The sequence below is a fragment of the Prunus persica genome, chromosome G7, assembly GCF_000346465.2.
Source record: "Prunus persica cultivar Lovell chromosome G7, Prunus_persica_NCBIv2, whole genome shotgun sequence".
Lineage (NCBI taxonomy): Eukaryota > Viridiplantae > Streptophyta > Magnoliopsida > Rosales > Rosaceae > Prunus > Prunus persica.
In genome coordinates this window covers 20,649,552-20,657,811 of record NC_034015.1, presented here as the reverse complement: position 1 = coordinate 20,657,811, position 8,260 = coordinate 20,649,552, and positions in this window count along the sequence as shown.

Below are 8,260 nucleotides of genomic sequence, written 5' to 3'. Positions count from 1 at the left end.
TACCTTAGCCCTTTTTTAATTACTTTAATTAGTGATTATGTTTTAATTATTATTTCCTTAGTGAATATTTAAATATTTTACTCAATTTCGTAAATTACTTGGTAAATAGTAATTAATTGTTTTGAATTAAATAATCATTCAAATACGTGCGTACGTGTACAATACGTTTGCTTTCATTATACCGAGTCTTTAAGACGTATACGGAGGTACTATTGAAAAATACGTATAATATGGGTATTAAGAATTTTATCAAATTCAAAAATTTTAACAACTAAATACTATTTATTAAGTAATATCACTTATGATGTTAATTAAAATATTTAATACTAATTATTCACTAGATAAATAATTGTTAGAACATAATTACTAATGAATGTAATTATGAAAAGAAAAAATAATAATAATTTTCAAAATTTTTTAAATATAAATAAAAAATAAAAATAAAAACCTCTCGCGACAAAATTTCGTCGGCATAGGTCTATGCCGACGAAATTTGCCGGATTAGGTTTCCCCCGACGAAATTTCGTCGGCATAGATATTTTCGTCGGGATAGATCTGTGCACTTGTGCCGACGAAATTTCGTCGGGAGAGGTTGTGTTCCTTTTTTTTTTTTTTATTTTAAATTTTTACTTTTTTTTTTTTAAAAAAAAAAAAAAAAAAAGTTTAAAATTAAAATTTGTTTCTTTGCTTTTGCTTTTGGGCCAACTTCTTCAATTCAATACCTTAGCCCTTTTTTAATTACTTTAATTAGTGATTATGTTTTAATTATTATTTCCTTAGTGAATATTTAAATATTTTACTCAATTTCGTAAATTACTTGGTAAATAGTAATTAATTGTTTTGAATTAAATAATCATTCAAATACGTGCGTACGTGTACAATACGTTTGCTTTCATTATACCGAGTCTTTAAGACGTATACGGAGGTACTATTGAAAAATACGTATAATATGGGTATTAAGAATTTTATCAAATTCAAAAATTTTAACAACTAAATACTATTTATTAAGTAATATCACTTATGATGTTAATTAAAATATTTAATACTAATTATTCACTAGATAAATAATTGTTAGAACATAATTACTAATGAATGTAATTATGAAAAGAAAAAATAATAATAATTTTCAAAATTTTTTAAATATAAATAAAAAATAAAAATAAAAACCTCTCGCGACAAAATTTCGTCGGCATAGGTCTATGCCGACGAAATTTGCCGGATTAGGTTTCCCCCGACGAAATTTCGTCGGCATAGATATTTTCGTCGGGATAGATCTGTGCACTTGTGCCGACGAAATTTCGTCGGGAGAGGTTGTGTTCCTTTTTTTTTTTTTTATTTTAAATTTTTACTTTTTTTTTTAAAAAAAAAAAAAAAAAAAAAAAAGTTTAAAATTTAAAATTTGTTTCTTTGCTTTTGCTTTTGGGCCAACTTCTTCAATTCAATACCTTAGCCCTTTTTTAATTACTTTAATTAGTGATTATGTTTTAATTATTATTTCCTTAGTGAATATTTAAATATTTTACTCAATTTCGTAAATTACTTGGTAAATAGTAATTAATTGTTTTGAATTAAATAATCATTCAAATACGTGCGTACGTGTACAATACGTTTGCTTTCATTATACCGAGTCTTTAAGACGTATACGGAGGTACTATTGAAAAATACGTATAATATGGGTATTAAGAATTTTATCAAATTCAAAAATTTTAACAACTAAATACTATTTATTAAGTAATATCACTTATGATGTTAATTAAAATATTTAATACTAATTATTCACTAGATAAATAATTGTTAGAACATAATTACTAATGAATGTAATTATGAAAAGAAAAAATAATAATAATTTTCAAAATTTTTTAAATATAAATAAAAAATAAAAATAAAAACCTCTCGCGACAAAATTTCGTCGGCATAGGTCTATGCCGACGAAATTTGCCGGATTAGGTTTCCCCCGACGAAATTTCGTCGGCATAGATATTTTCGTCGGGATAGATCTGTGCACTTGTGCCGACGAAATTTCGTCGGGAGAGGTTGTGTTCCTTTTTTTTTTTTTTTATTTTAAATTTTTACTTTTTTTTTTTTTTAAAAAAAAAAAAAAAAGAAGTTAAAAAATTTAAATTTGTTTCTTTGCTTTTGCTTTTGGGCCAACTTTCTTCAATTCAAAACCGTACCCCCTGTTAAACCAGCTGAATCAGGGGATAGGCTTAATCATAATAATCGCAGGGGGAAAACTAAATATTTTTCTCATTTTCAAATTGTCGTGGGGAAAGATTATATAATTGTGTTGAACTTAAATAAGACTTGCAATACGCGTATACGTGTACAATACGTTTGCTTTCATTATACCGAGTCTTTAAGACGTATACGGAGGTACTATTGAAAAATACGTATATATGGGTATTAAGAATTTTATCAAATTCAAAAATTTTAACAACTAAATACTATTTATTAAGTAATATCACTTATGATGTTAATTAAAAATATTTAATACTAATTATTCACTAGATAAATAATTGTTAGAACATAATTACTAATGAATGTAATTATGAAAAGAAAAAATAATAATAATTTTCAAAATTTTTTAAATATAAATAAAAAATAAAAATAAAAACCTCTCGCGACAAAATTTTGTCGGCATAGGTTTATGCCGACGAAATTTGCCGGATTAGGTTTCCCCCGACGAAATTTTGTCGGCAAAGATATTTTCGTCGGGATAGATCTGTGCACTTGGGCCGACGAAATTTCGTCGGGAGGGGTTGGGTTCCTTTTTTTTTTTTTTATTTTAAATTTTTACTTTTTTTTTTTTAAAAAAAAAAAAAAAAAAAAAAGTTTAAAATTTAAAATTTGTTTCTTTGCTTTTGCTTTTGGGCCAACTTCTTCAATTCAATACCTTAGCCCTTTTTTAATTACTTTAATTAGTGATTATGTTTTAATTATTATTTCCTTAGTGAATATTTAAATATTTTACTCAATTTCGTAAATTACTTGGTAAATAGTAATTAATTGTTTTGAATTAAATAATCATTCAAATACGTGCGTACGTGTACAATACGTTTGCTTTCATTATACCGAGTCTTTAAGACGTATACGGAGGTACTATTGAAAAATACGTATAATATGGGTATTAAGAATTTTATCAAATTCAAAAATTTTAACAACTAAATACTATTTATTAAGTAATATCACTTATGATGTTAATTAAAATATTTAATACTAATTATTCACTAGATAAATAATTGTTAGAACATAATTACTAATGAATGTAATTATGAAAAGAAAAAATAATAATAATTTTCAAAATTTTTTAAATATAAATAAAAAATAAAAATAAAAACCTCTCGCGACAAAATTTCGTCGGCATAGGTCTATGCCGACGAAATTTGCCGGATTAGGTTTCCCCCGACGAAATTTCGTCGGCATAGATATTTTCGTCGGGATAGATCTGTGCACTTGTGCCGACGAAATTTCGTCGGGAGAGGTTGTGTTCCTTTTTTTTTTTTTTATTTTAAATTTTTACTTTTTTTTTTAAAAAAAAAAAAAAAAAAAAAAAAGTTTAAAATTTAAAATTTGTTTGCTTTTGGTTTTGGGGCCAACTTTCTTCAATTTCAATCCCCTCAGCCCCTTTTTTAATTACTTTTAATTAGGGGATATGTTTTAATTTTTCTTTCCTTGGTGGAATATTTAAATTTTTTACTCAATTTCGGAAAATAACCTGGTAAATAGTAATTAAATTGTTTTGAATTAAATAATCATTTAAAATTCGGGGCGTGCGGGGTCCAATACGTTTGCTTTCATTATACCGGAGTCTTTAAGGCGTATAGGGGGGTACTATTGAAAAAATCGTATAATATGGGTATTAAGAATTTTATCCAATTCAAAAATTTTAACAACTAAATACTATTTATTAAGTAATATCACTTATGATGTTAATTAAAATATTTAATACTAATTATTCCCTAGATAAATAATTGTTAGAACATAATTACTAATGAAGGTAATTATGAAAAGAAAAAATAATAATAATTTTCAAAATTTTTTAAAAATAAATAAAAAATAAAAATAAAAACCTCTCGCGACAAAATTTCGTCGGCATAGGTCTATGCCGGCGAAATTTCCCGGATTAGGTTTCCCCCGACGAAATTTTGTCGGCATAGATATTTTCGTCGGGAAAGATCGGGGCCCTTGTGCCGACGAAATTTCGTCGGGAGGGGTTGTGTTCCTTTTTTTTTTTTTTTTTTTAAATTTTTACTTTTTTTTTTTAAAAAAAAAAAAAAAAAAAAAAGTTTAAAATTTAAAATTTGTTTCTTTGCTTTTGCTTTTGGGCCAACTTCTTCAATTCAATACCTTAGCCCTTTTTTAATTACTTTAATTAGTGATTATGTTTTAATTATTATTTCCTTAGTGAATATTTAAATATTTTACTCAATTTCGTAAATTACTTGGTAAATAGTAATTAATTGTTTTGAATTAAATAATCATTCAAATACGTGCGTACGTGTACAATACGTTTGCTTTCATTATACCGAGTCTTTAAGACGTATACGGAGGTACTATTGAAAAATACGTATAATATGGGTATTAAGAATTTTATCAAATTCAAAAATTTTAACAACTAAATACTATTTATTAAGTAATATCACTTATGATGTTAATTAAAATATTTAATACTAATTATTCACTAGATAAATAATTGTTAGAACATAATTACTAATGAATGTAATTATGAAAAGAAAAAATAATAATAATTTTCAAAATTTTTTAAATATAAATAAAAAATAAAAATAAAAACCTCTCGCGACAAAATTTCGTCGGCATAGGTCTATGCCGACGAAATTTGCCGGATTAGGTTTCCCCCGACGAAATTTCGTCGGCATAGATATTTTCGTCGGGATAGATCTGTGCACTTGTGCCGACGAAATTTCGTCGGGAGAGGTTGTGTTCCTTTTTTTTTTTTTTATTTTAAATTTTTACTTTTTTTTTTAAAAAAAAAAAAAAAAAAAAAGTTTAAAATTTAAAATTTGTTTCTTTGCTTTTGCTTTTGGGCCAACTTCTTCAATTCAATACCTTAGCCCTTTTTTAATTACTTTAATTAGTGATTATGTTTTAATTATTATTTCCTTAGTGAATATTTAAATATTTTACTCAATTTCGTAAATTACTTGGTAAATAGTAATTAATTGTTTTGAATTAAATAATCATTCAAATACGTGCGTACGTGTACAATACGTTTGCTTTCATTATACCGAGTCTTTAAGACGTATACGGAGGTACTATTGAAAAATACGTATAATATGGGTATTAAGAATTTTATCAAATTCAAAAATTTTAACAACTAAATACTATTTATTAAGTAATATCACTTATGATGTTAATTAAAATATTTAATACTAATTATTCACTATATAAATAATTGTTAGAACATAATTACTAATGAATGTAATTATGAAAAGAAAAAATAATAATAATTTTCAAAATTTTTTAAATATAAATAAAAAATAAAAATAAAAACCTCTCGCGACAAAATTTCGTCGGCATAGGTCTATGCCGACGAAATTTGCCGGATTACGTTTCCCCCGACGAAATTTCGTCGGCATAGATATTTTCGTCAGGATAGATCTGTGCACTTGTGCCGACGAAATTTCGTCGGGAGAGGTTGTGTTCCTTTTTTTTTTTTTGATTTTAAATTTTTACTTTTTTTGCTAGAAGGACAAAATAAACATGCTGTAAAAATTAAAAGTTGATTGTATGCTCTAGCTTTTGGGCCATCTTCTTGATCTCAATGAACAAGATCAAGTATCGATATATGTGAAGATGAGCCTATATATACATAGATTATGTTTTAATTATTATTTCCTTAGTGAATATTTAAATAGACTATTTAAATATTTTACTCAATTTCGTAATTACTTGGTAAATAGTAATTAATTGTTTTGAATTAAATAATCATTCAAATACGTGCGTACGTGTACAATACGTTTGCTTTCATTATACCGAGTCTTTAAGGACGTATACGGAGGGTACTATTGAAAAATACGTATAATATGGGTATTAAGAATTTTATCAAATTCAAAAATTTTAACAACTAAATACTATTTATTAAGTAATATCACTTATGATGTTAATTAAAATATTTAATACTAATTATTCACTAGATAAATAATTGTTAGAACATAATTACTAATGAATGTAATTATGAAAAGAAAAAATAATAATAATTTTCAAAATTTTTTAAATATAAATAAAAAATAAAAATAAAAACCTCTCGCGACAAAATTTCGTCGGCATAGGTCTATGCCGACGAAATTTGCCGGATTAGGTTTCCCCCGACGAAATTTCGTCGGCATAGATATTTTCGTCGGGATAGATCTGTGCACTTGTGCCGACGAAATTTCGTCGGGAGAGGTTGTGTTCCTTTTTTTTTTTTTTATTTTAAATTTTTACTTTTTTTTTTTAAAAAAAAAAAAAAAAAAAAAAGTTTAAAATTTAAAATTTGTTTCTTTGCTTTTGCTTTTGGGCCAACTTCTTCAATTCAATACCTTAGCCCTTTTTTAATTACTTTAATTAGTGATTATGTTTTAATTATTATTTCCTTAGTGAATATTTAAATATTTTACTCAATTTCGTAAATTACTTGGTAAATAGTAATTAATTGTTTTGAATTAAATAATCATTCAAATACGTGCGTACGTGTACAATACGTTTGCTTTCATTATACCGAGTCTTTAAGACGTATACGGAGGTACTATTGAAAAATACGTATAATATGGGTATTAAGAATTTTATCAAATTCAAAAATTTTAACAACTAAATACTATTTATTAAGTAATATCACTTATGATGTTAATTAAAATATTTAATACTAATTATTCACTAGATAAATAATTGTTAGAACATAATTACTAATGAATGTAATTATGAAAAGAAAAAATAATAATAATTTTCAAAATTTTTTAAATATAAATAAAAAATAAAAATAAAAACCTCTCGCGACAAAATTTCGTCGGCATAGGTCTATGCCGACGAAATTTGCCGGATTAGGTTTCCCCCGACGAAATTTCGTCGGCATAGATATTTTCGTCGGGATAGATCTGTGCACTTGTGCCGACGAAATTTCGTCGGGAGAGGTTGTGTTCCTTTTTTTTTTTTTTATTTTAAATTTTTACTTTTTTTTTTTAAAAAAAAAAAAAAAAAAAAAAAGTTTAAAATTTAAAATTTGTTTCTTTGCTTTTGCTTTTGGGCCAACTTCTTCAATTCAATACCTTAGCCCTTTTTTAATTACTTTAATTAGTGATTATGTTTTAATTATTATTTCCTTAGTGAATATTTAAATATTTTACTCAATTTCGTAAATTACTTGGTAAATAGTAATTAATTGTTTTGAATTAAATAATCATTCAAATACGTGCGTACGTGTACAATACGTTTGCTTTCATTATACCGAGTCTTTAAGACGTATACGGAGGTACTATTGAAAAATACGTATAATATGGGTATTAAGAATTTTATCAAATTCAAAAATTTTAACAACTAAATACTATTTATTAAGTAATATCACTTATGATGTTAATTAAAATATTTAATACTAATTATTCACTAGATAAATAATTGTTAGAACATAATTACTAATGAATGTAATTATGAAAAGAAAAAATAATAATAATTTTCAAAATTTTTTAAATATAAATAAAAAATAAAAATAAAAACCTCTCGCGACAAAATTTCGTCGGCATAGGTCTATGCCGACGAAATTTGCCGGATTAGGTTTCCCCCGACGAAATTTCGTCGGCATAGATATTTTCGTCGGGATAGATCTGTGCACTTGTGCCGACGAAATTTCGTCGGGAGAGGTTGTGTTCCTTTTTTTTTTTTTTTTTTTAAATTTTTACTTTTTTTTTTTAAAAAAAAAAAAAAAAAAAAAAAGTTTAAAATTTAAAATTTGTTTCTTTGCTTTTGCTTTTGGGCCAACTTCTTCAATTCAATACCTTAGCCCTTTTTTAATTACTTTAATTAGTGATTATGTTTTAATTATTATTTCCTTAGTGAATATTTAAATATTTTACTCAATTTCGTAAATTACTTGGTAAATAGTAATTAATTGTTTTGAATTAAATAATCATTCAAATACGTGCGTACGTGTACAATACGTTTGCTTTCATTATACCGAGTCTTTAAGACGTATACGGAGGTACTATTGAAAAATACGTATAATATGGGTATTAAGAATTTTATCAAATTCAAAAATTTAACAACTAACTAC